The sequence below is a fragment of the Cryptomeria japonica genome, chromosome 7 (genome assembly GCF_030272615.1).
Source record: "Cryptomeria japonica chromosome 7, Sugi_1.0, whole genome shotgun sequence".
Taxonomy (NCBI): Eukaryota; Viridiplantae; Streptophyta; class Pinopsida; order Cupressales; family Cupressaceae; genus Cryptomeria; species Cryptomeria japonica.
The window spans coordinates 581,226,252-581,248,940 of NC_081411.1; positions in this window are offsets into that span (position 1 = coordinate 581,226,252).

Below are 22,689 nucleotides of genomic sequence, written 5' to 3' on the forward strand. Positions count from 1 at the left end.
TATTGCGGATTTGTGATGCAAATGTTGCTTTATTGCGGATTGTGCACGGATAGACTGAAGGAAGCTAGAAGAAACCGTACTCCTCGAGACATGTGATGTTCTCAGTTCCACACCCATCACTAGATGTAGGATTTGCCTTAGCCACAGATAGGAGCTGATTTATTATGAATGGAAAGGGAAGTGAAAGGGAGGTTTATTATGAATGGCTAACCAATCTTGGGTAGATCAATAACAAGCCATGATGGAAATGGGTAAGTTTATTATGAATGAATAGGTTGTGAGTGTGTACAAAGTGAAAGGATGAAAGTGAATCCTAAAGGAGGGAGGAGCAATGTCTCTACGCATGGCGCTGGTAACCCAGTTTTCACCATGGTACTTGCCCAGGGTGCCACCGAAGTGGTTTTCACCGTTGGACGAAATTATTTCTCTTTACTTTTTTCGATTTTTTCAATGTTTTTTGTGTCACAAGGTGCCTGTTTGCCAGGTTTTCACCAAGTAACGATTTTTTTGTTTTATAAATTTTTTTTTTTGAATTTTTGAAATTTTTGATTCTTTTTGTATATTAATTTTTTTTTTTTTTTTTTTTGTATTTTTGAATTTTTTTGATTTTTTTGTATTTTTGAATTAGGATATTCTGAAGAGCTATGTGTAGAACCTGCGAAGGTGCATTGTGTTGATAGGATCCTTCAAAGGTTCACCTTTTGTAGTTGAGAGCTGATATGCACCAAATCCATATGCTGCTATAATAATGTAAGGACCAAGCCAGTTTGGTTCAAACTTGCCCTTCTTCTCTCTATCTTGTTGATTTTTAGGATTTTCTCTGAGAACCAAGTCACCTACCTCAAATGTGTGAGGCTTGACTTTATGATTGTAGCTGCATTGTTCCTTGACTGAATGATGTGTAGCTTGAGTGACTGTCTTCCTTGATAAGGGAACTGAGATAGAATTACTAGTGTGTGGACTACACAAGCCCGTATGCGTGTCACCTGAAGAAGTTTGGGCATCCCTGATAACAAAGTCCTTCAAGGAGGCTCCATTAAAGGTCCATGATGTATCACTAGAAGGGAAAGGATGCGTGGAACAAGTGGATGAGTGATGAAGTCTTATGATTGCGAAAAGAAGTGAAAGTAGGATAGCATGATGGAGACTTAGAATCAACAAGTATGCTTTATGACTTGAAATTTTAGAACTTTTGCCCCCAATTATTTTGATATTAGGGGAGATCAACTCTTGTTCTTTTTGGTTTATAGGATTTTTATCCTTGACTTTGACTTTTGTAGAGTCCAATAGCTTTTGATTTTGATTTAGACTAAAGGACTTTTCTTTATTATTGACTTTTAGATTTTTCTTTTCAAAGCTTGATTTTTGATCCCCAATTAGTAAGGGCTTTTGTAATTCTTGTTGATCCAAGTCTGGAAGTGGAGTGGAAATGGAATGAGTGGATGATATGGTAAAGCTATGTGAGTTATCAAGAGGGTTCGCGATAGACTCAATAGATTCTTTGTTGGAACCACTCTTAGGACTATTGATATCAAGAGTTGCTTGCACCGCTAGAGGAGATTTGCATTCGGACTTAGTAGCCACAACACTAGGTGGTTCACACCCAATTCCTTGGTCTTGCATATTGCTTGTAGATTGTTCTTGTCAACTGAATGGCTTAGGAGACAGTGGGAGTTGATCAACATGAAAGATATACTCACCACATCCCATGTCTTTAATCTTGAACTTGTCTTTGAGCTCTGCTTGTTTGGATGTAGAAGCTTTCAAGGATTCTGGATCCACATATGCCGATGAAGGAATAGCTTCTCAATTGACTGGTATTGTTATTTCTAATCTAGGTCACAGATTATTGCAATAAATAAATGGATTTGGATCCGCTTTGACGGTCACTTCAACTCCATTGTGTGGAAACTTGATACATTGATGATATGTAGAAGGGACTGCACTCATCTCATGAATCCATGGACATGCCAAGAGTATGTTGTATGTTAGATCTAGATCAAGGACTTGACAAACCACATCCTTTGTAACTGGCCCAACTCTGAGAGGTAAGGTGACTGTACCCTTGGATGAATGCTCTTCATCTTCATATGCTTTGATAGTAATTTTGTTTGTAGAATTCATAGCTTTATTAGAATATCCCTATTGTTTAATTGTGCTCAATGTGCAAATGTTTAGACCTGCTCCTCCATCTATTAGGACTCATTTTATTCGATGTTTGTGAATGAAGGCTTCAATGTGTAGTGGCGCATTATGTGGCTGACTTACAGAGGCGTCATCGGCTTCTGTGAATGTAAGAGAGTGTGGAATGGAAAGGTATCCCACCATGGCTTGAAACTGGTCCACGTTCAAATCAGTAGGAACAGCAGTATCTCTCAAAATTTTGTCAAGAATAGCTTTATGTGTGGGGGATATGCGCAAAAGTTCAAGGATGGAGATGAGCGCGGGTGTCTTCCCTAGTTGTTCTACAAGGTCATACTCAGGTTTGGTTGATGAAGAAGCGGTGTTTTTAGTTGGAGCACCTTGCAAAGTGATTTTACCTCGGCGGGTTGTAACATGACATTCAGAGGTAGGTTCAGAAGAAGATCCAACACCTTTTAGGACAATCCTAGGTCTCTAAGTAGAATTCTCGGACGCTTTGTCCTTGATGATAATAGTAGAGACGTAATTGTCCATCGATATGTGATTGATAGTTGAATCATAGTTATAAGATGCTCTGGTATAGTTGGTTTGGTCATCTGTGGCTTTAGCTTTTCCCTTGTCATGTTTTGGGAATGGTTCCTTAAACATCTCATGTTCTTGATTGGAGAAATGTCCCTCAATCTCAATGTCACCTCTATCAATGAGATCTTGTATGATTTTCTTTAGTGGATGACAATTTCCTATCTTATGACCCTTGCTCTTATGAAATTCACAATATTCATCATCATTCCACCAATTTGGTTTGACCTTTGGTTCATATGGAGGAAAATCTGGAACTGTGATTACCTTGTTTGCCACTAACTTTTTGAAAACTGACTCAAGTGGTTCTCCCAATGGGGTATACTTCCTTCGTGACCTAGAAGTTGTTTGAGTATTCACTTGATTGTTTGGAGAACTTGATCCAGAAAAAATGAATTTGGGTCGCACTGTGTTGGCATCAACAACACCATCATTAACTATGTTCTTGTTTTTATTCCAAAATCTTGGCTTGTCTTTTCCTTTAAAGTCATCTTTGTTTTCCTTGAATATCTTAATGACTCCTTGTTCAATTAGGACCTTTTCCATCGCTAAGCCTTTTTCAATGACATCCTTGAAGGTGGACAAACAAGCTTTCCTTAGATCATAGCCAATGTCTTTATTAACATTTTGTGTAAACATCTCTACCATTTGTTTTTGTGGAATTTCACAAGAGCATCTGCTGGCTAGATTTCTCCATCTTTGTAAAAATGATGCAAAAGACTCTCCCTCTTTTTGCTTGGTGTTGCACAAAGTAGTGACTGATATGTCTGTCTCTATGTTGTAGGAGAAATGTTGAATAAATGCTTCTGCTAAGTCACCCCATGACTTAATTCCAGGTGGAAGTTGGGAGAACCATTCCATAGCTTGATCACCTAAGCTTTGTGGGAATAATCTCATCAAATATGTCTCTTCTACTGCTACCTCAATGCAAGCTGTGAAAAATTGTCTTATGTGTGCCTTAGGATCCCCTTTTCCTCTATACTTATCAAATTTAGTCATCACAAAGTGTGTAGGAAATGGAGGCATTGGAATGCTCTTGTCAAATGGATAAGGACATATGTCTCTCATTGTGTATGTTGGCTTTGGTGTATTTATGTCCTCCATTTTCTTTTGTAAGTCCCTGATTTGTTGCTCCAAATTGCTCTTAGGTGGAGATCGACTTCTTGGACCATACCCCATGCTTGAGGCACCAATTGGAGGAGGAGCATGTTGCATATATGGATGATATTGATCATACACATGTTCATATGGAGGAGGTCTGTAATGATGCTGTGTATTTGGACCACTTGGTATAGATTCATGTTGAGGAATGCCATATCTATTTTCTCCATGTATACCATACTCTAGAGGCATGTCATGTTCTAATGTGTTGCCCCCAAATTTGACATGAGGTTTCCTTGTGTCCAAATTTTGAGCATGCCTTTGAACATCCAATTGTTTTGGTGGTTGATCCTTAGCATTAGTATGTGATTGAGCATATTTGTCTGCATTAGACTTCCATAATGGTCTACGAAGGTAAGTATCATATGTTTGACCATGTGTATGTGGGACCTCTGGTTTTTGAAGCAAAGATGATGGTGATTTAGGTACCATGTGTGGTCCTCTATTTCCTCCACTATTAGGTCTCCTTTGATCCATATTGGAGTGAGGTTGTTGCAAAGGTCTATGTTCCATTATTTGAGACATGTAAAAATCATGAGGTATCTTGGCTCCACTTTGTGCCATCATTTGTAAGAAGTATTGTCTATCCCTCCTCATTATTTCCTCAACCAATCGATTGAAATGGGGATTCATAATGGATTCTTCCACATCTGCTGAATGTACTGAAAAGTTGTCCACATTGTCATTTTGTGTAGCATTGTTGTTTATAGTGTCCATGTTCTCAACATTTGGAATGTTTCTATAGGCATCCATGTCAGGTAATGTAGTATGATCAGAATTGAAAAAGATATCATTGTCATACTCATAAGAACTCATGTTTGCGGACTCTTGAGCCTCTTTAGTTTCTCTCCTAGATTTTTGAAGACGGGTTTCAACCATGAACTAGGTATTGACCAAGATGTGTGAGACTAGATAAAAAATGGAAAGAGTATGGAAGACCAAGAGTTGAATGGAATGTAAATGAATCTGAAGTGTACTTGCAATGCCCAAAGTGTAAGACCAAGTATGTATGTAGTAGAGTAGGTGTGACTTCCAAAGAGAGGATAGTTTCTCTTGATGAGGTAAGTTGACCTTGACTCTAAGTAAAACCAAATGAGACCCAAAGGTAAGAAACCTTGATGAGGGACCACTTAGCAAAGTGTTGTTGTATGTAGTGTGTTGACAAAGTATAGTGAGGACAAGCAAGTGACCTTTTGACTCAAGTTTAGACAATTGTGAATGTAATGTGAGATGTGAAGCAATGATGGACTTTGTGAGACCCAAGGACAGGTTGAATGCTAAATGAAACCTTAGAGAGATGACCTAGGAAGCTCAAGAATTCTGAAATTGACTGTGTTGTTTGCTGGACTGTAACAGTTTTTCAATTCTGGACACAGACGCGCCTGTATACTTCACAGATGCAGTTTCCCGACACAAACGCTGCTCTATTTAACATAGACACACTTCTGAGAATTTTTGCAAAGTGTAATGTTGATTATTTTTTTTTTGGACACAGACGCGTTTCTGCCCTTCATAGACGTGGCTAGACAACACAGACGCTATTATGCCTGACACAGACATGTTTCTGTAAATTTTGTGCAATTTTTCCAATCTGTGAAGTTGTTTTGTTGTGACCAAATCTGACTGTTTGACTATTTTTTCGTGACAAGAGGACACAATGTTGTTGAGGACTCAATGTTTGCAAGTGTTTAGACTTAAAATGACTCCAAGAAAAGTGTGTTGTTTGATGTAAAATTGTTTTGCATACACTTGAAGACACAAAAGACACAATGTTTTGTTGTTTGGTCTTGAATGTTTTGAATGTTTAACATAAGTCAAGCACAATTCTTATGGCTAGCCAAGACAATAGTTGTTGATCCCACATGGGGTTTTACCCCCAAGGCTACGCTATTCAGAGCGGATACTTAGATGCTTGACCTCACTGGCTCCACCCTCGGCACTCACTTCTCGGGTCAGCCAAGCATCAGTCCCCATGAAAACTCCCCGTGGTGAACTTTGTATCTCTACTAAGAACCGTATGTGTGTGGGCCGCTACCAGAGGTCCGACCTCCTGCCCCAACAACTAGAAGGATTTGGGCTTCTAAAACAAAAAGGTGCTAGTAAGGGCATCCGCTTGTGTGGCCATACATGTGGCACTTTCAGCTCTGTAAATACAGAAGGCTCCCAGCCGGTAGGGGTTACGCCCTACAACTGATCAAATAAATTTGATCAAACGGGTTTATGGGGAGACATAGTGTCGGTATGAACTAATCAGCACACGTTATTCATAGTTTTCACCATGAATACATTTATTTATAGTGGTTTGGAAGAAGATGGCTTTTCTTTTGCTACCGCTTGGGTCGTTCTCTTCTCACTAGTAGTCCTAATGACCACACGGGAAGACAGACCCTCTAAAGATTAAACAAAAAGAGCCTATTGCTCAAGACACAAAAGACAATGATTCAATTTTAGTGCACCAATTGAAGTGTTTGCTAGTCTATGAAAACAAGGCACACAATAAAAATCCAAAAACCCTTGCCAAGGTCCTGCAACAAAGAGTTGTTAGTAGTTTGGATTTGTTTGAAATAATCACCCCTTCCTGCAAGCACACAAGTTAGGTAAATTTTAAACCCAAAAGACTTTGTGAAAATAGGGGCCTTCAACCAAACGATTTAGCCTTCAAGACAAGCTGCACCAATTTTGTTAGCTAGATCTGAAAATGTTAGCTCAAAATAAACCAGATCTGAAACCCTAAATGCAAAATCTGAAAAACCAAATCAATGAAAAATGTGAAATTCAAAAACTGGTGAACACAGACGTGGTTACCCTCTACACAGACGCAGTTCTGTGAAGCACAGACATGCCCAAATAACACAGACGTGCTTCCAGGACTCAGACGCATCTAAAAACAACTCAGACGTGACTTTACAACCCAGACGCGCTTTCCTGGAACCTGCAAAAATAAAAAGACGCCAATAACACAGACGCGATCCAAGATGTCGCAGATGGGCCAGAAAATCAAAAACGCGATCCAAAAGTGCGCAGACGCGGAAATGTCAAAAATATTGTCGAAAACATCAGATCTGCAACTTCAAAATACAAAATTTGCAACAAGATGTTAAATGCAAAAAGGGACAAGAGTCCCACCGGGTGTGCCAAAATGTATATGGTGAAAATGGATAACAATAATAACAATATTGAAAGGCTAAATGAATCCAACCACAAAACCCTAGCCTAACAACAACAAAGATCCACCATAGCATATGAAGATTACCTAAGACAATGCAAATCACATGAAATCACAAAGATTATACCATCACATGTCCAATAGGGTTTTGATCTCCATTCTTCCTATCTCCTTTGATCTTGCTTGATATATTTGCTCTCAGATTTTATATGCATAAGAGCTCAACAAAGAACGGAATGTGGTTGCAAGTAGGATCATAGTGTAGTCAAATGCATAAATTGATTCATTAGCATGAATGATTAGGGTTTGATGATGAAGGAAGCATCTCCTTATATAGAAGACACTATATGAAATGGAGGGATAAGATTGAGAGGTGTAAAAGGAGGTCGGCTATGATTAGAGGGTAGGTAAAAGAAATAATAAAATAATGAAAGGGGTAGGTAATGTATGAATTAAGAGATGAATGACATGTGTCATAGGTAGAAAAGGCTAATGAATTAATTAAATATATAAAGATTTATTTAATTAATAGAAGGAGTGAGATCAATTAAATAAATAAGAATATTTATTTAATTTAGGAAAATGATAATTTAAATAAATAAATGTATTTATTTAAATGAGAAATAAGGCTAGAAGAGGATAAATTAATTAATTAAATAAATAAAGATTTATTTAATTAATAGAAGAATTAGGCTTAGATAATTAGACTGGACAATTTTGGGTGTCTACAGCTATCATTCTTACATTAGATCAATTTCGTGTGAAGTTGGGACATCCTTGGCTCTCTTCTATAAAAGAGATTGCTTCAATCGTTGATAAGTGTTTGAAATTTCCTCATAATAATAAAATAAAATTTTATAATCACAACATGTATCAACCTACAATGAGGCATGGATATGTTTGTCTTGATTATTTTTGGCCTAAACAATTTCAACCTCTTCAGCCTAGAAGCGATGCTCTCTTTAGATTATATCAAAAAATAAAATGAGATGATTCTGTAATTGAGTAAACCTAGAAATCCAACACTTATCATTCCTCTTGATTATCATATACCCCTTCTTGAGGATAAGATTATTCTTCCTCCTAAGGAAAGAAATAATCTTCTTCCCAAAGATGCACCTATTTCTTCTCCTAAAGAGAAGAGTATCCTTTCTCCTAAGAAAAGAGATATTCTTCTTCCTAAGGAAAAATCTATTCCTTGTCCTAAAGATGAGTCCACTCTCCCTCCCAAGGATAGAAATTCTCTTCCTCCGAAGAGTCAAGCTATTCCTTCTAAGGGTATACCTATTCCTCCTCCTCGTGATGAACCCAGTCACCTTCCTACATCTCCAATTCCTCCTTTATATGCTGTGGTTCCTCCTCCTTCATATTACAAAGAGAAATGACCAACCTTTTCTATTGTCCAACCTAAAATACCTCAACCCATTAATCCTTCCCTAAAAGAAGAGCAACATCCTATACCTGATGAACCTAAACCTTCTCAACTTGCAGCTAAAACTAGAAGAAACCGTTGTGCAAGAGAATGTCGATGGAGACGTTGCGCTAGAGCTCATGAAGTTCCTTCCAAAACCATAACTTTTCCTAAAATACCAACTGTTAACATGATTCCATTTTATCCTAAACAAGATGTTTAACCTAATTTTCCAAGATGCAAAATGCTTAAGACAAATGATGGTTTAAGTTCTATTCCTATTATAGATCCCATTTTTATTAGCCTTGATGAAGAAATAGGTGAAAATATTGTTAATGATGAAAATGTTTATCCTAATATCTCTGATGATGAATATGAATATGAATATGTTGATGTTGATAATAATTTATCTGCAAAATTTTCAAAAGCACTAATTCAAGCTCCTAGTTACAAACAAAGCGACTCATCTTTAAAGCATGGTCCTTGTTTGGAACTTGTGATAGCTCTATCTACTGTGCTCGATGTGGCTCTTCTTGCATGTTGTCCACCTTCTAGAAAAAAATGATCAGTAAGATCAAGGGGAGGATGACGTGCTTGATTAGCTTCATTAGAACCATGGATTCTCTTTCTCTCTCCCCTCTTGCTTGTTTGTGATCCTTCTTCTATTTTTTTCCCTATTCTTCTATTTGTTGTCTCTAGTGTTGTCTACTTGAGGATGATGCAAAGTGTTGAGATCTCTTTTGTTCTCTTCCATGTTGACTCAAAAGACACATGTGTTCCCTTCTTCCATGGTGGTTTCCTTTCTTTGGGGGACGAGGATAATTCTATGAATATATATATATATATGGGTTATCATAAAAAGCATACTGACTCCAAAGTTACGTGAAGTCACCCTGTGCTTTGTGTTTTGAGTTTATTATCCTTTGATTTGTCCTCTACTGGGGGGATAATTTATTGTGATAATGTGCTTGTCTTTTTGGGTGTATCCTACCTTAAAGCAATTGCTCCTGGCAAGGAGTGTGCAATCTCTTTAAAGTGGGGGCATACACTCCGCTCATGACTCTCTCTCTTGATACTTAAAGTTACTTAGCGAACTTTGTCTTTGCTTTGTAATTTTTGATATTTTTCCTTTCATGGCTCAGAGTTAGATAGCCTTACTAGTTGTAGTCATGGTTCTTTCTTTCTCTCGTATGACCTTCCCTTTTACCTTATCATTGAAGTCATAAGATCCTAAAGTCCACTAGTGGATTGGTGTATCTTGCCTCTTTGACATGGTGAAAGTCTTTCAATTTGGACTCCTTATACTTTATTGCAAGTATTTAGGTAAGCTCATTCTCCCACTAAAGTGGGGGATAAATGTAGCATCCTAAAATTGCACCCCTTGCAATTTTTGACCGCATTTGGGTCTTTGCCTTAGTGTTTGTGCCCCTTGGCCTGATCAAAGATCAGATTATGCGCATACAAGTCATAAATACCACCTAGCTCAAAGATGCACCCTATTGCCACCTTGATCCTGCCCTAAAATAGGGGAGGACCAAGGCGTGGTGCCTTGGTCCTCACCAGGACTAGGGCATGGCACCTTGGTCCTCCCTAATGGGGACCTATTTTGGACCCCCTTAGCCTATCTCAAATTTGAGCGAGAAACACCCCTCCATGTTGGCTCATGTCAGAAACTTAATTTATTTTTCCTTCAGGCAAGTATATAAGACAGATTTATCATCTCATTCAAAGATATGATGCATAGATAAGAGGTCTATCAAGCATTCAAGAGATCAAGCATTCAAGCATTCAAGATAAATTGAGCATTTTCAATCTCCTTCAATCTTTGGAGCAGCAATAGAGTCAAGATTTCAAGCATTGAAGAGAAGATCATCATTCTAATTCATGAAGTCTTGATTATATGTGGAGGAAAGCAAAACTTCACAAGGAGGTATAAGAATTTCATTCTTAGTCAATTCAACATCCCCTCAAAGAGGAGGATTTCTACTTTCAGTCATTTCAATTACATTATTTCAACCACTTGGTTAATTCCAAAACTGGGTTTGACCTAAAGGCAAGCCCCTATCCCCAACACATTTCACTTTCCTTCAGTATGTATAAAAATAGGTGCTTAGCTGTAAATCTTGGGATAAGCTTCAAATACAGAGATGAAAAAACCCTTTTCGGCAATCGAAAATCTCGGAGGACCAAGAGGGGGCGCCCTAGTCCCTACACACGGTCCCTACTACTTTTGACAATTCTCACAAAGCAACTCTGAATCATCTCATACTTCTTAGATCTAGGTGCATGATGAAATCCCAAATTTACAACTCACTATTTTCTCAGATTTAGCTTCGTTTCTTTCACTTAGTCTTAATTCAACTAGTCAACTTACAAAAGAAGGTCAAACACATTCCATTTCAGTTAATCTACTTAGTATTCAGTCTTAATTTGATTAGTGATTGAATCTAGTGTATTTTCCCCCTCTTTTGAATGTAAAGGCATCTCACATCCCAAGCGAAAATAGGTGATTTGGTGATTTCTCCTTCTAGCTTGCAAATTGCCAAGTCACCTAATTTTCCCCTTTGTAGTTCTTATCACTGTCTTTCAAGCATCAACCCACTACCATGTTTGCTTTATTTCTAAGTTTTATTGTATCCTCTATGTTCTACCATCTACAGTCTCTTTATTACTACCATGTACATGTTTATATTAGCCTTGCAATTTGTTTCTTCCCTCTAATTTCTAGACCATTCTTTAGGTTTATTCGATAATCCTCTATCACTATGACCTCTATCAAGATGTATTCAATCTTCACATGCACATATTTTACTCAATTACTATGTATCTCATTATCATTATTTAAATTGTTTCCATGTATCTTATCTCTTCACTTCTATCATAATAACTTTTCTTCTACTGTCATAGTCAATGGCTTCTCTACCTTCAAATATTTCATTATGCAAGTTATACTTTATCATTGTGTTGTCTCTAACACACTCCACTACCATTGTGTGACTACCTTCCTAACCTCTTGAATAGGTTAAAAAAATAATTACAAGAAATTTGGCAAATACATACAATACTCCCCATGGCTAGCACAAAATAATAATGGATTTGATTGTCATGACATTATAATAATGAATTTTAACTTTATGATTTCTACTATTGTAATGTGAGATGTGGGCCTTTTCCTCCTCCTCAATCTTCACAAAGTCCCTCAACATTGATATAAATTGTTTGACTGTTATATCATCATATATGTACCTTCTCTTTGTAATGATAATATACATGTTTGAGTTCATTTAAATCTCAGTGAATGTGTTTTCTCTCTTTTATTATTCCCTATTCCTCAATCTTCATTTACCTTGCTCATCTTATTTTTCTCGAAGCCATGTCTATCAAGGACTACCTTTTATGCATTGTCCCATGGAAAACCTAATTATGTTACCTTACTATCCTCATAGACTTCTATCTTTAGAAGATCATTTATATCTTCATGTTACGACCTTTATGTTTGTCATATATCCTTATCACAATCATGCATTCTATCCCCTAGCTTTGTCAAAGCATTGTACCCTGTTCTTCTATACCCTACTCTCTATCACATACTTTTCACTAGGCTTCCATCACTAAACCCTCTTTACACAACTCTTTATACTTCCTTTACTGTCATAATACATTATTTAGTTGTTACAAAATATTTAATGTTTCAGATTTTATTGCAAGGGGTTTTAACAACTTCAATAGTAGTATTACTTCTTCAAGAAGGGTTCCAACAAAAAAATCATGGTTTTGGCATGTATATGATTAATAGGATTTTAGTAATTTGAATGCAGATCAAAAGGAGATTATATTAGTGACTAGAATCTAAGTAAATTGCATTTTTGTGACATCTCTATGGAACATGGACCTCCCTTCCTTTAAACTTGACAATAAACAACAAAGTGATGTATTAAAATAAAGCAAAGAAAGGCAAATTTCATATTTAACGTTTGATAAGAAACAAAAGACTAAAAATACTTTTATAGATACCCTTGTAAAGCAGAAAATCGAATCCTAGGTGTTCTCCCCCAATCCAAGGAGAAAAGGGGGTCACTAGGATTGACGGTTTTCACTTAGGAGGGACTTTACATTCAAAAGAGGGGCTAAAACCCACAAGATCCAATCCCACACAATGCAAGATTGGATTCTAAATGAGTTTCAAGGGTTGAGACATCAAGGATACCCTCTTTTGTAAAGAATGTAGATAGAAAGGTTGAACTAGGAATGCATGTAAAGTAAGAAAGATTCGCTTATAAACAGAGATAGGGATACGGGAAAAATACTTTTATAGATACCCTTGTAAAGCGGAAAATCAAACCCTAGGTGTTCTCCCCCAATCCAAGGAGAAGAGGGGGTCACTAGGATTGACGGTTTTCATTTAGGAGGGACTTTACATTCAAAAGAGGGGTTGAAACCCACAAGATCCAATCCCACACAATGCAGGATTGGATTCTAAATGAGTTTCAAGGGTTGAGACATCAAGGATACCCTCTTTTGTAAAGAATGTAGATAGAAAGGTTGAACTAGGAATGCATGTAAAGTAAGAAAGATTCGCTTATAAACAGAGATAGGGATACGGGATGAAGCTGCGGACCTGGAATTAGTAGTAAAATGTCGAGATGATGTTGTTCTGCAAATTTGGGCGAAAGTTGACGGGACGATGGCGCCCGGCGTGCACACGGTCCTTCGAAAAATCCGCGAAACGAAGGGGGATATGTTCGTCTATGCGAAGGTGTAATGTATGTTATGTGTTATGTGTTGTAGGTGATCTCCTCTTCAATGGTTGAATCCTTGTCTTGAATGCAACACCTAGCCTTGAATGGAGACTTAGAATGCTCAATTGTTTGAAGGAATGCTTGAATGCTTGAATGTTTGAATGTTTGAATATCGCTTCCGCCTCTTGCTTGCATATATTTTCCTTCCTTTTCCTTGCCTCCTCAAATGGGAGGGGAAATGTAGTTTATATACTTGTCAATTAGGGCTGATAGACTGATTTTTCCGACCTTGGGCTGACCAGGAAACATTATTTCCTGAATTGCAAACTTAAAGACCCGATGCCCAAAAGAGACCGGGCCCAAAATAGGGCTAGGGACCAGGGCGTTGGGCGCCATGGTCCCACCTCCCGGGATAGCAGGGTGCAAGGAGGATCAGGCCAGGGTGCTGAAAAATGCAGTTTTTGTTGTCGTAAACAAGTTTCAGGGTCTCCATTCAGGTTCAACGTTGCACCGCCATCGTGAAGACCAAATGCAGTCGAAATTGCAAGTGTCGCAATTTTAGGACGCTACAACCCTCTATTTGAGAGTTTATGAAGTTTAAAGTAAAACCCCAAGGCTAAAAAGACAAACCCACACATGATAAGAACTTTTCATGAAAAATTGTAACTCTAAAACTCTATCCATTCTTTTGCATGGTCCTTACTTTAACATTGAATCTTCTTCCTTGCATTGGCATGTAGCTTTAAAGGTGTTGTAATCATTGTGATAACTCTTTGAGCATTCGTATTGCTTGTGTCACATTTTATCTTCCATTTATCAAGACACACTACCTTCATGATTGTGAAATTTCTCATAGGTGCTTTTAGATCCTCAATGTTATAATCTCTTCACTACTCCTTCATGGAAAAGTGCCAGGATTTAATAAGAGAATTTAATATTTCTCATCACAAAGTTTGAATGTTCATAATGACAAAGATTATATCACTTCCTTAAGACTTGATGGGTAATATATCTTCAACTCAAATGAGGGACAATGTAAATTTGAATATCATCTATATGTTAATAACAAATTTAATTAAGATATCTCAAGCATGTATGATTTCCTTCACAAATCATCAAAAATATTAGCACATTGAAACTCAAATAGAAGTCTTATGAAACATATTCATTGTATATTATAACTTTTATAATATTTTATTGTTATGTTATGAGAAACCTTGATTACAAAACTTTAAAATAACTTTTAACCATACATATTGCTTCATCTTTATCCACAAACCCAAGAGGAGACCCTTCAGGACTATCACAACGCACCTATATTTCCTTTTTAAAATTGATACAAATCTCATATAAATTATTATAAATGCATTTTTTATGTGAATACATAAGAAATCATCACCAAAATGCATACCAAAATAAAGACTACAATTATCTCCTCTTGCTAGTGATACGGTTTCATAAAACAAACAGACCTATTAACTTCTCTATCTTCCACATGAATGTTTTTTTAGGGAATAGAAATGATTTGTTAGGTCCAATATGGAAAGCTAATGTACTGAGAGGGGAGGGGTGAATCAGTACTTCAAATTTTTTCTTCAACAATAACTTTACTGTTAAGCATAAACCGAAAACTACTGTAACATAATATAATGCTAAAACAAATAAATAACAATCATACATGATTCACTCCATAACACATATATTTTGGTTACGCAGAAACTCCTTGTTAGAGAGAGAAACTACGGTGGGGATGGCACCCACAACTTCACTACTGCAATAATAAAGGTTGCTCGGTTAGAGCTACATGTTTAGCTATTTCTGATAGCTTACCCTGTTAGGAGTATCAAGATCTTTAGATCTACCTTGCTGAAGGATTTTACAACACATATTCTAATTGCTACACCTGGTTAAAGGATTTACAATTTATAGACTTTGTTAGAGTCTTTTACCCTGTTAAAGGTTTCTCTTACAACTCAAAATATTACAACCAAAATCTTACAAAATATCTGCAACTTCACATCTGAAATGTTATAGCAGATTCTATGTGCTCAAAATGAAATTACCTTGCTTATAGCATACCTCAGTAAATCATAAATTAACTCAGTAAACCTATCTATTTACTCTGTTCCTTGACTATTCTCTAAAATCCTTCTCAGTGACCTTTGTGTATCTCTGTCAATCATAACAGTCATAACACTTAGTGCTTTCCCATGATTTTGGTTTTTACATATGTCTTGCTTCACACACACATTTTTGATCCTCAATTCATCCGGTATAAATAGATCTCTTATGACGGTGATCTGTTCATGCTTCTATCTTACAAACATGATTCTTCGAATGAATAACCATACAAATTATTTCATTGGATAGATGTCCTCAAAATCATATAAAATCTATAGGTGCAATTTCCAATGTGTTAACGGTTTCTTGTTCCTTGATCTTTGTAACACGTTTCCCATATGTGTCTAGGTTCAATGAATCTGGTAACACGTTTCACTTGGTGTGTATTAACTCGATATACCATCTTTGCTACTCGGTAGTCATAGAACGTTACTCGGTAGATAGCTCGGTGTATACTAAACTTTGTGACTTGTAACTTCTGTAACCGACTGCTCTGTGCTTACTGACTGAATGTTTTGGTAGTAATAACCGACTAGAGTATATAGAATGAATTTGGACATAAAACTAATGACAACTTAGTAAATAGTAACAATCTCCCCTTTTGACATTAGTTTTGAAATGTTTGACAAAACTTCTTTCAAAGTCATAACTCAAAAAATCTATATACTTACAAAATTAGACTAAACTGACAGTATATACAATTGTCAATAAAATAGTATACTCAGATATACTCTCCTTATCAATATACTATACATAACTCTAATTATGCATGCGTTGTGATCAATATTCTGTATTCACTGCTCGGTTCGCTGCTCGGTGATCAATGCTCCTCTTGTCAAAATTATCTGTATACTCGAATATGTTGGTCTACTTGGTATACTCCTCTTGTAATACACTATACTCCCCCTTTTTGACAAACATAAAAACTAGTTACCATTCGGTGGAGGCAACTGGTAAAAAATGGATTTATACTTTGTTCTTGCATCGGTGAGAGCGGCAGAGAGTGTATCCTTGACACTATCCATGAGTGAATTCTAAGCTATAATATCAGCTAATAGTGAAATCAGACCATCGAAAGTGCTTCCCTCTTGCTGAGTGGATAAGGAGGTAGCCTTGTTGATCTGTTCTTGGACGAAGGACAAGTGTGGAATGAATAAGGTTTTAAGAGTCATAATGTCCATCCTTATTTTGTGCTCTTCATTCCTAAGTTCCAATTGTTGAGCCATGAGCGTTTGTAACTTGGTATAGAAATTCTGAATAGAATTTGGCTCAGTGGTCAATTTATTGGAGAGATCAATGATCTCTTTCTCAATCACTTCTATTTTATTCTTGATATTTTTAATGAATAAAGAAAATGTATAGAGTTTCTGAAATAAATAAAGAATGTGCTTGAGTTGAGGGGACAACTCAGCAATAAATTTGACAAGTTTTACTTTACCGATAGCAATGGCTTTATGTACCTCTTCAATCATTTTTGTACTGAGCTCTTTGTCCTTCAATTTGCTCAGGTATTCAGATGCGTCTACTCCAGATGTCTCGATCTGATTGAGGAGTTCATCCAGTTGAATATGGATGGCTGCATCTTTTGTCAATGTAGCTTCAGGTAGCATTTCTGTTAAGAGTGCTTTGACCTTCTGAAGTACTCTATTTTTCTTTTGTATAGCCATTTGTTTCTCTTGTTCTGCTTTGTCTTTGCATAGTTCACTGAATTCAATAAGTGCTTGCCCTTTTAATTTGGATATGTCTACATTTGGCAACACAATTGGTTTTGAAAAATCTAACTTGAAACTATGCTTTTTCATTTTCTTTTCTTTAGAGGAGGAGGCTTTCACCGGTTGAACTAATACAATGGCTTGGGCTTGGGCGGCTTGTTCACCCTCGGTAGGTTGCTCGGTAGAGGCAACACTGATAGGGAGGTAGTGCAAGTGGAATGCTCAAGTGACTTGTATGTTCACTAAGTATAGGTCCTTACTAATTTCAAGGTATTGTTGTTGTAATCAGAGTGCAAAGGTTCATAGACAACCTGAAACTTCCTCTTGATCCACCTCCCTAAGACAAGACTTCTTGGTTGCTCAAGGGCTTCAACCCCAAATCACTCTGGCTTGGTAAACTAACTCCTTATTCATTCTCTTGGCTTTCATTCCTCTATCCCTAACCTTCTCCCTGACTGCACAAGGTCTCCTTTTATTGGTTTACACATTGATACCAAGTTTTGCTCCCAATGGTGTCTTTTGTCTTCTATGTTTTGAGATGTAGAAGTCCTCCTCAAGTGCTAAAACTAAGTTTTTGGAGTCTACCACACAAAAAGTGTTAAATTCATATGAGGACAACTTGTTTCAACTAGCATTGATGTATTTTGTGTTTTACATCCACCATTTGTGTACCCGATTTGATAAAAACTCAATTTTGAGGCCTAAAAAGGCTACAAGCAAATAACCCTCCTTTTGGGGTTTTGTGCTCACCTTGCTCAAGAGATTGACTTCCTAACTAAAAGAATCACATATTTGGATACCCTTTTGGGGGTTCTTGAAGATTTACCAAGTTTAGGGGTCCCTAAAGCCTTCTCCGTGACTGTCCCAAAAATGGGCATAAAAAGAGGGTTTTGGTAGGCCTTGTTGGCAAAAACCAAATTTCAAACTTGAGATCCTCCAAATGACTTAAGAACACTTAATTATACCTTTCTATTGACTAACCAGGCCATAAAGAAGAAGGTTTAAACCTCACAAGGTGAAGAACAAGATTTTCACAAAATGCACAAAAGGGAAATGCAACATTTGACAACTTTTCACTTTTTGCCTTCTACAAACACAACTTTGCAAGAATTCCAATTAAAAATTGAAGAATTTGAACATGGCCAACATTAGACACAAGAAGGAATTCAATTTTCCCTACACAAAAGGCATTAGGCAATTACAAATTAACAAATAGTTCACTGTCAAGCTAAATATGACTGCATTTTGCCCTTTCACTGCCTTTTTCACATTGGACCTGCATTTCACACTGTTAAAACTCCATTTCAAAGGACTACTTTGTGCTTTCTTGACATTTCTCTACCTCTTTATGATTAATATCCTTCATACCTACAAATTTAAAAGGGAGATTACATGTACAATCTTCAAAACATTGTAAGAATCAGTCCTAGATGACTGTGACAACCTGCTGGGCGTTTTTCATTTTGCCTAAAGAGATCATTGTTTGATCTTGGAATTTACAATCCCCATGGGCAGGGCTTACACCTCTCTTTGTTCTTGTTTTCAAATAAACAAAGTATTGACAAAGGTTTTCACACACCAATGAATGATGGAGAGCAAACAAGGAAGAAAAACTACTACCAAACAATGACTCACTGTTTTGGTTTACAATTCACCAAACTAAAACATATAACCCTCCTTTTCTAGGCTTAGGAAGCCTCTTTTTTTGCATATAACACTTGGACATCAAACAGGTCTATTCACCAAAAGAATGCAATTGCTATGGGAGAGCAAAGAATCAAACTTATGCAAGACCCTAGCCAAATGGCATACTTGCCTAGGGCTCCATGGCCACAAAACTCCTTGTACCCGCACTCTTGAAACCAAAACACATATTTACATAATTTAAAAATTGACCAAATGGTTCTTGAGAAGCCATGAACTTTTTAGGACTTCAAGAAACCAAGTTGGTCAAGCATCCTTGCCCAAATTCCTAGACAGGGCAGTGAAACTGTCAAATCAAACCAATTTTGCTACAACCTCAAAACTTAATCAAATTTGATGCCACCAAAGGGAGAAGTTTAAGAAAACATAGTGGAAACTAAAAATGCAAGAATAGTACGGAAAAGTATAGCAGGTGTACGAACTGTTGCTCACATCAAGTTAGAAACTAGGGAAAAACAAGGTAAAATGAGGGCAAACTTTCAAAATGATTGATAACTCCGATTGAACAACCCTTACAATAGTTCCAACAAGAGAATAAATACCATTCTAGGTTGGTTAACCTCCTGTACAGACAGGTACATGTCCAAGAACACTAAATTTGACATTTTGGATGCCTAAATGACAACTTTTGATGCCTAGAAGGTGTAGGGTTGATCTCAAAACCCACAAAACACCTAAGAACACTTCTCACACCTAAAAACCAAACAAAAAACTTGCCTAGACCTTTTCAAAACAAAACAACATAAAAAACTCACTTTTACAACATTTTGCCAAGCAACTCCAAAACTGGCAATTTTGAGCAAAAGATGAAAACAGGAAATCAAAACCACATAATGAGTTCAAAACTCATCCAAACAACTTAAAGAAACACAAAAACAACTTAAACAACCATTCCCACTCAAAGCTAATGAAAAACAAACTTACTCTCAAACCTGTGTTGAAAATGAGGCCTAGGTGCTCTTGCACCAAACACTTTTGTCAATTTCTTTAGCCTCAGATGTAGCCTTCGGTGAATCCTTGCTTGGGGTCTCAGTTGTAACATTGTTAGTACTTGAAGGGGCTTGAGAATTTTGTTCCCCGATGGCCTGAGAAGTAGCTTCTCCTTCTGTAGACTGGTGACCCTCTTTTCCTTGTTCAGTATCCTGAGGTGTCTCGGTTGAAACATGTTGACTTACTGGAGGATAGGACTTGACATGTTCCAAAACTGACTCACTTGATACCAATTTGGCATAAGCATTCCCTTCTATCATTTCTTGTTCCTATACCTCGGTATCCATGACATCCTCATCAGGTTGTATAGTTTCAGTGGGATCTTGCTCGGTGATATCCACTATTTCAACTTCACCTTGCTCATCAGTACTCTTGATTCAAAATATTTCTTGCCATTTTTCTTTTGTCTCATTCTCTACTTCAAGATAAAGGCCATTCACCAGTTTCAAGGCTCTTTGCTTGACTAGGAAGTTTGTGTGGTAGTTTTTCAGATGTTCATTTATCTCATCTACCGACATGTCTGGAAAGAGATGTACCAGATTTCTTTCTCTCATCTTCTTTTCTGAGTCCATGGCATATTTCCACTTGTTATCAATATGTAAATACAATGCTTTTGGAAGAGAATTAGTTACTTCTAGTGGGACTAATCGGAATTTCAGAAGAGTGCAGATTACAACTTCTTCTATTTGTCTCTTTTTTGCATCAGATCTGGAGTCATATTTTACATATCTGAATGCTCCAAATCCACCATATTGTTTCAAATTGGCACAAAAATTATCAACACTATGTACATCTTCCTTTTTTCTTTTGACAATCTGAAATTTATTTTTGTCTTCAGATTCGGTGTCACTTGACTCTTTATTTAAAATGAGTCTCCAATTAGACTTCTTATAAGTTTTTGTTACCTTAGGCATTGCAACATTTTTCTACTTCTTACTTGGTGATACTGCAGATGATCTAGTATTGGGGCACTTCATTGGAGGAGTAGGTGATACCTGTGATGTATCCTATTTCTTCCTTTTCAAAATTTTCACTTTTGGCAACTCGGTGCTCAATGTAATAGCTGCTTCTTGGGCTTCAGATTCCTCCTCAGTGATGACTTGAACGCTCTTGACAGGAGTGGAGGAAGAACCTTCTCCAAATTTTGCCGTTAATGCTTTAGTCATTTTTGTTGCTTTCCTTGTAGCCTTTGGTACTACAATGCTCATTTTGATTTTTTCTTTAACTTCTTCTTATGTACAGTATCTGATCTCGGTAGCATGCCTTGGCAGTGCAAGAAAGGCATCTATCTGCTGCTGTGTAATATCAAAATCAATATCATAACCCATAGGCAGCAAATATTGAGTTCTCAGTTCTACCGCATTGACATAGCAGTAGTTGGTGTCCACTTCAAAACATATATTGTCCTTATATTTTTCCACTAACTGGGGTGGTATCATGTGCCTGTTGCACATCTTTTCCTGAAACTTGCTAAAATAATCATCCATAATCTCATTGAAGTTATCACCTAGCTGTTTGATGAATTCATTGATTTGATGGGTGATTGGTCGGTGTAGCTCCCAAACTACATTACCGACTGATGGAAAGAATTTCTCAAAATAGAAAAACATGCATACCAAAAGTGATCCAAACTTCAGTGTGTTTGTCGAGTTGTTCTTCTTCAGCTTCCTTATGGTGTTCAGATTTTCAAACAGATTTTTCAACAACACTTCGCATAGATCAATCTTCATACCTTTCTTCACAATTTTATAGGCTAAATCAACAGCAGCACAGGGTACACTGTTTTCCCTTGCCGATTGAAAGAAACAATAACCTATGACTCTAATTGCAAACTTCAGCTCTGCATCTGTGATATTGTTCAGTTTCAGACCTCTGCAGTCAGATTCAACTCCGGTTAAAGTGATCAATTCCTTCTGTGAAATCATTTTCTGAGCTCGGGGATGGTCAAAAATAGGGTAACCGGTGATCAGGTGGATGATTTCCTTGGTGATCTTGAATGGTTGCTCCTCTAACCACATAAAGTCATCATGAAATCTGCTCAAAATAAATTTAACCCATTGGGGTTTGAAGACTCGCGGGTAGGTTAGGGCTTCGGTCAATCCCTTGATTTTAATATGTTCAAACTTGCTATCCAGTTTTCCATCGGTACACAATTCATCATATGTGTCCTTGATCTTTGTGTGACCTAGTTCCTCAACATGACACTTAGTGAAGAATCTGACATCCTCAACTAATAAAATGCTATCCGGAATGAGTGAAAATGCAATTTTATCATCCGATTCAAATGCTACTTTGGGAGGTAGAGAGTATTTCAGTAAGGGCTTCTCAATGTTCTCAACAACAACAGGTTTCCGAATCTTAGGAGCCATTTCAAACTTTGGATAATCACTAACGAAAGAGCCTTAGGGTTTGAAAAATTTTAGCCAACAGACGCTTTCCACTTAGTAAATATAAAATAGATATTCACAACTGATATGATCAGTTAACTTGCTTGACAATGCGTTGTGATTGATATAAATACCTCGAATTTCGCTTCAGAAGAGATTTGATTGCCTTGAATCGCTTCGCTCTACTTTCTAAAAACTTGGTAAGTGTAAAATGACCACACAAAAGCTTTAAGTACACATTTTACCTTATCGAGCTCCGTGCAGTTAGGTTAGAAAACATTAAATGCACTCGGTTCTACTAAACTGATTTACCTTCCTTTTTATGCTTTTACCGAGTAGCCAGACTTCCTGCATTTACCGACTTGATAGGCTTCCTGCATTTACTGACTTGACTAGTGCTCCAAAAGACTTGATAAAATTTCAAACTTGCTAATGCATCTTAGCTATGCAGATTTTGAATTAAGTACATGATAAAATAGGAACTGTTAAGATTTTAACCTTGAGAGAATGCAGTCCCTTCATACCTTTACCGATTAATTTGGAATAGATGCACCTAACTTGGTAGGTAAGGTGCTTT